Source organism: Ambystoma mexicanum, assembly GCF_040938575.1.
Source record: "Ambystoma mexicanum isolate Mex_15411 chromosome 12 unlocalized genomic scaffold, UKY_AmexF1_1 Mex_chr12_unloc.1, whole genome shotgun sequence".
NCBI lineage: Eukaryota > Metazoa > Chordata > Amphibia > Caudata > Ambystomatidae > Ambystoma > Ambystoma mexicanum.
The window spans coordinates 2,858,708-2,865,451 of record NW_027182322.1 but is presented as its reverse complement, the minus strand read 5'-3'; the positions used below and the strand labels follow the sequence as shown (position 1 = coordinate 2,865,451).

Genomic DNA, 6,744 nt, shown 5'->3' with positions numbered 1-6,744 from the left:
CGCTTTTTTTCACAGGACAATACAGATCAGATTGACTTGAAAGGTCCTTTCACGCGACTACAGAATGCCTCTCATTCCACTAAAAGATACGCCAGTGCCTACAATAGCCTAGGACTAGACTATGAGTCCCAATGTAGAAAGACCACAAGTCCACAGATATGCCTGTTTATTTAAACATCTGTATTATCATCAGCGTGTGACTGTAAAGGCGGGACCTCGCGCTCTCTGTAACGCGCTCCATTGGCAACATCAGTTAAATGTCGTTGGTTCAATCCCTCGGGGATGTTGTTTTTATTCCCATTTGTAACTGGGAAATACTGTCGCTGCAATACATATGTCTTAATCAAGCTAGTGGTTATTGACGTAAATGGCAGTGTTATAATGTTTCATGTACTGCAAATGTCACCACATAATGCGCTCTTAATTAGATTTGGTTGAAATACATTACAGTCACCCGATGAAAAAGTGTGCAAAGAGCATTAAAGAAACAAAAGGTTCATAACAGTAACAGGACATATCGAATTGTTTCAGTCCTCCACAGAGATTGCCAATGTATTAATGGAAATTCTAAAATATCTGCCCAACTGCCGTGACATTGCCTCACCGCAATGCCGTGACTCGGATTCGAACCGAGTTTGCTGCGGCCACAGCGCAGAGTACTAACCACTATACGATCACGGCGAGCTACTTGGGCTGCTACAATGTGACGTTCCACCTCTATCATAAGCTGTACTCCATCTGTGATGTCATGACTCATGTTTGAATTAAAGGTTGGTTGTGATGTTATCCATGAGAATAAGTGGACACCTGATCCCCAGTCACTTATTTAAGACCTCAATAATCAAGTCAGAATCCAAATGAAAGTCATCAAAGTGGAGCCAATTAGAAATAATATAGTTACACAAACCTGGCAATGGTGCGGCAGCCAGGGCCGATAATGGCCCGCCAGCCTGAGAGCAGGAAAGTGTGAGAGCAGTGATGGTCTTGTGAGAGTTTACAGCTGTTATTGACCCTGTCCCCTTCCATTGCAGAGTTTTCTCCCTATAAGAAGTGCAGAGGCTCCCTCCGGGGTGCTAATAGTAAATTTATTTTTTTGCGCAGGAGAAGTGCTCTTCACCAATTGCACGTGCCAAATCACCCGAAGGCCACCACCATAAAATTCAGGCATTCATGTTCATGCGTCCTCCATGTTATGTCCTTATAAAGGGATGCATGTTCATGATGACTCCATGTCACACCTGCATACAAGGATGCATGTTCATGCCGCCTCGTTCTCTTGGCTTCATACAGGGATTTTATCTTCTCCCTGTCTCACCCTCATGCAGGGATGCATGACCAATGCTCCTTCCCTTCTCGCCCGCATACATGGATGCACGTTCATGTCTCCTCGTTCTCTCGGCTTCATACGGGGATTTTATCTCCTCCCTGTCTCACCCTCGGGAAGGGATGCATGACCAATGCTCCTTCCCGTCTCGCCCGCATACATGGATGCACGTACAGGCCTCCTCCTTCTCTCGGCTTCATACGGGGATCATATCTCCTCCCTGTCTCACCCTCATGAGGGGATGCATGACCAATGCTCCTTCCCTTCTCGCCTGCATACATGGATGCACGTTCACGCCTCCTCCTTCTCTCGGCTTCATACGGGGATCATATCTCCTCCCTGTCTCACCCTCATGCAGGGATGCATGACCAATGCTCCTTCCTGTCTCGCCCGCATACATGGATGCACGTTCACACCTCCTCCTTCTCTCGGCTTCATACGGGGATCATATCTCCTCCCTGTCTCACCCTCATGCAGGGATGCATGACCAATGCTCCTTCCCTTCTCGCCTGCATACATGGATGCACGTTCACGCCTCCTCCTTTTCTCGGCTTCATACGGGGATCATATCTCCTCAATGTCTCGCCCTCACTTCCAACATGTGTAACTTCTTGTTCTCTTTGACGTCTGGGGCATGGGTGGCTACTGCACAGCTCTAGATGTCGCCCACCTGCAAGGTGCTATGGAAAGCACTTTTCCACATTGGACGTGCTATATTAACCCCCTCTCCCCAAATACAATAAAAATAAAGAAATATATGTGCTTCCATAATGTCTACCTTCTAATGTTTCATATGTGTAAGCACATTGTCCTCCTCCTGACCAAATTCTAAAACTATGTGCAAATTGTTCCTTCCATAAACTGTCACTTCCTTGGCCCTTTATTTATAATGACTGTTATACTCTCTCTCTTTCCGCCACAGTATAAAAATGCCTAGCACACCTCATGATTGGACTAAGAAATTCCTGTCATTTAGTTGGAAATGATTTTCCCATTATCCCCAAAAACTCCTCACTGTGTCTAAGAACATTTTTTTTCACAGGACAATACAGATCAGATTGACTTGAAAGGTCCTTTCACGCGACTACAGAATGCCTCTCATTCCACTAGAAGATATGCCAGTGCCTACAATAGCCTAGGACTAGACTATGAGTCCCAATGTAGAAAGACCACAAGTCCACAGATATGCCTGTTTATTTAAACATCTGTATTATCATCAGCGTGTGACTGTAAAGGCGGGACTTTGCGCTCTCTGTAACGCGCTCCATTGGCAACATCAGTTAAATGTCGTTGGTTCAATCCCTCGCGGATGTTGTTTTTATTCCCATTTGTAACTGGGAAATACTGTCGCTGCAATACATATGTCTTAATCAAGCTAGTGGTTATTGACGTAAATGGCAGTGTTATAATGTTTCATGTACTGCAAATGTCACCACATAATGCGCTCTTAATTAGATTTGGTTGAAATACATTACAGTCACCCGATGAAAAAGTGTGCAAAGAGCATTAAAGAAACAAAAGGTTCATAACAGTAACAGGACATATCTAATTGTTTCAGTCCTCCACAGAGATTGCCAATGTATTAATGGAAATTCTAAAATATCTGCCCAACTGCCGTGACATTGCCTCACCGCAATGCCGTGACTCGGATTCGAACCGAGGTTGCTGCGGACACAACGCAGGGTACTAACCACTATACGATCACGGCGAGCTACTTGGGCTGCTACAATGTGACGTTCCACCTCTATCATAAGCTGTACTCCATCTGTGATGTCATGACTCATGTTTGAATTAAAGGTTGGTTGTGATGTTATCCATGAGAATAAGTGGACACCTGATCCCCAGTCACTTATTTAAGATCTCAATAATCAAGTCAGAATCCAAATGAAAGTCATCAAAGTGGAGCCAATTAGAAATAATATAGTTACACAAACCTGGCAATGGTGCGGCAGCCAGGGCTGATAATGGCCCGCCAGCCTGAGAGCAGGAAAGTGTGAGAGCAGTGATGGTCTTGTGAGAGTTTACAGCTGTTATTGAACCTGTCCCCTTCCATTGCAGAGTTTTCTCCCTATAAGAAGTGCAGAGGCTCCCTCCGGGGTGCTAATAGTAAATTTATTTTTTTGCGCAGGAGAAGTGCTCTTTACCAATTGCACGTGCCAAATCACCCGAAGGCCACCACCATAAAATTCAGGCATTCATGTTCATGCGTCCTCCATGTTATGTCCTTATAAAGGGATGCATGTTCATGATGACTCCATGTCACACCTGCATACAAGGATGCATGTTCATGCCGCCTCGTTCTCTTGGCTTCATACAGGGATTTTATCTCCTCCCTGTCTCACCCTCATGCAGGGATGCATGACCAATGCTCCTTCCCTTCTCGCCCGCATACATGGATGCACGTTCATGTCTCCTCGTTCTCTCGGCTTCATACAGGGATTTTATCTCCTCCCTGTCTCACCCTCGGGAAGGGATGCATGACCAATGCTCCTTCCCGTCTCGCCCGCATACATGGATGCACGTTCACGCCTCCTCCTTCTCTCGGCTTCATACGGGGATCATATCTCCTCCCTGTCTCACCCTCATGAGGGGATGCATGACCAATGCTCCTTCCCTTCTCGCCTGCATACATGGATGCAAGTTCACGCCTCCTCCTTCTCTCGGCTTCATACGGGGATCATATCTCCTCCCTGTCTCACCCTCATGCAGGGATGCATGACCAATGCTCCTTCCTGTCTCGCCCGCATACATGGATGCACGTTCACGCCTCCTCCTTCTCTCGGCTTCATACGGGGATCATATCTCCTCCCTGTCTCACCCTCATGCAGGGATGCATGACCAATGCTCCTTCCCTTCTCGCCTGCATACATGGATGCACGTTCACGCCTCCTCCTTTTCTCGGCTTCATACCGGGATCATATCTCCTCAATGTCTCACCCTCACTTCCAACATGTGTAACTTCTTGTTCTCTTTGACGTCTGGGGCATGGGTGGCTACTGCACAGCTCTAGATGTCGCCCACCTGCAAGGTGCTATGGAAAGCACTTTTCCACATTGGACGTGCTATATTAACCCCCTCTCCCCAAATACAATAAAAATAAAGAAATATATGTGCTTCCATAATGTCTACCTTCTAATGTTTCATATGTGTAAGCACATTGTCCTCCTCCTGACCAAATTCTAAAACTATGTGCAAATTGTTCCTTCCATAAACTGTCACTTCCTTGGCCCTTTATTTATAATGACTGTTATACTCTCTCTCTTTCCGCCACAGTATAAAAATGCCTAGCACACCTCATGATTGGACTAAGAAATTCCTGTCATTTAGTTGGAAATGATTTTCCCATTATCCCCAAAAACTCCTCACTGTGTCTAAGAACATTTTTTTTCACAGGACAATACAGATCAGATTGACTTGAAAGGTCCTTTCACGCGACTACAGAATGCCTCTCATTCCACTAGAAGATACGCCAGTGCCTACAATAGCCTAGGACTAGACTATGAGTCCCAATGTAGAAAGACCACAAGTCCACAGATATGCCTGTTTATTTAAGCATCTGTATTATCATCAGCGTGTGACTGTAAAGGCGGGACTTTGCGCTCTCTGTAACGTGCTCCATTGGCAACATCAGTTAAATGTCGTTGGTTCAATCCCTCGCGGATGTTGTTTTTATTCCCATTTGTAACTGGGAAATACTGTCGCTGCAATACATATGTCTTAATCAAGCTAGTGGTTATTGACGTAAATGGCAGTGTTATAATGTTTCATGTACTGCAAATGTCACCACATAATGCGCTCTTAATTAGATTTGGTTGAAATACATTACAGTCACCCGATGAAAAAGTGTGCAAAGAGCATTAAAGAAACAAAAGGTTCATAACAGTAACAGGACATATCGAATTGTTTCAGTCCTCCACAGAGATTGCCAATGTATTAATGGAAATTCTAAAATATCTGCCCAACTGCCGTGACATTGCCTCACCGCAATGCCGTGACTCCGCAATGCCGTGACTCGGATTCGAACCGAGGTTGCTGCGGCCACAACGCAGAGTACTAACCACTATACGATCACGGCGAGCTACTTGGGCTGCTACAATGTGACGTTCCACCTCTATCATAAGCTGTACTCCATCTGTGATGTCATGACTCATGTTTGAATTAAAGCTTGGTTGTGATGTTATCCATGAGAATAAGTGGACACCTGATCCCCAGTCACTTATTTAAGATCTCAATAATCAAGTCAGAATCCAAATGAAAGTCATCAAAGTGGAGCCAATTAGAAATAATATAGTTACACAAACCTGGCAATGGTGCGGCAGCCAGGGCCGATAATGGCCCGCCAGCCTGAGAGCAGGAAAGTGTGAGAGCAGTGATGGTCTTGTGAGAGTTTACAGCTGTTATTGACCCTGTCCCCTTCCATTGCAGAGTTTTCTCCCTATAAGAAGTGCAGAGGCTCCCTCCGGGGTGCTAATAGTAAATTTATTTTTTTGCGCAGGAGAAGTGCTCTTCACCAATTGCACGCGCCAAATCACCCGAAGGCCACCACCATAAAATTCAGGCATTCATGTTCATGCGTCCTCCATGTTATGTCCTTATAAAGGGATGCATGTTCATGATGACTACATGTCACACCTGCATACAAGGATGCATGTTCATGCCGCCTCGTTCTCTTGGCTTCATACAGGGATTTTATCTCCTCCCTCTCTCACCCTCATGCAGGGATGCATGACCAATGCTCCTTCCCGTCTCGCCCGCATACATGGATGCACGTTCATGTCTCCTCGTTCTCTCGGCTTCATACGGGGATTTTATCTCCTCCCTGTCTCACCCTCGGGAAGGGATGCATGACCAATGCTCCTTCCCGTCTCGCCCGCATACATGGATGCACGTTCACGCCTCCTCCTTCTCTCGGCTTCATACGGGGATCATATCTCCTCCCTGTCTCACCCTCATGCAGGGATGCATGACCAATGCTCCTTCCTGTCTCGCCCGCATACATGGATGCACGTTCACGCCTCCTCCTTCTCTCGGCTTCATACGGGGATCATATCTCCTCCCTGTCTCACCCTCATGCAGGGATGCATGACCAATGCTCCTTCCTGTCTCGCCCGCATACATGGATGCACGTTCACGCCTCCTCCTTCTCTCGGCTTCATACGGGGATCATATCTCCTCCCTGTCTCACCCTCACTTCCAACATGTGTAACTTCTTGTTCTCTTTGACGTCTGGGGCATGGGTGGCTACTGCACAGCTCTGGATGTCGCCCACCTGCAAGGTGCTATGGAAAGCACTTTTCCACATTGGACGTGCTATATTAACCCCCTCTCCCCAAATACAATAAAAATAAAGAAATATATGTGCTTCCATAATGTCTACCTTCTAATGTTTCATATGTGTAAGCACATTGTCCTCCTCCTGA

The 6,744-nt window shown here is 46.1% G+C and overlaps 2 non-coding genes across 2 annotated transcripts; both read right to left on the bottom strand.

Annotated features, from left to right (window-relative positions):
* Positions 1–609: 609 nt before the first annotated feature.
* TRNAH-GUG (transfer RNA histidin (anticodon GUG)) lies at positions 610–681 on the bottom strand. The gene has a single exon. It is a non-coding gene; the product is annotated as a tRNA-His (tRNA).
* A 4,646-nt stretch (positions 682–5,327) lies between these two features.
* On the bottom strand, positions 5,328–5,399 carry TRNAH-GUG (transfer RNA histidin (anticodon GUG)). Its single transcript has one exon. It is a non-coding gene; the product is annotated as a tRNA-His (tRNA).
* Between the last annotated feature and the right edge of the window lie 1,345 nt (positions 5,400–6,744).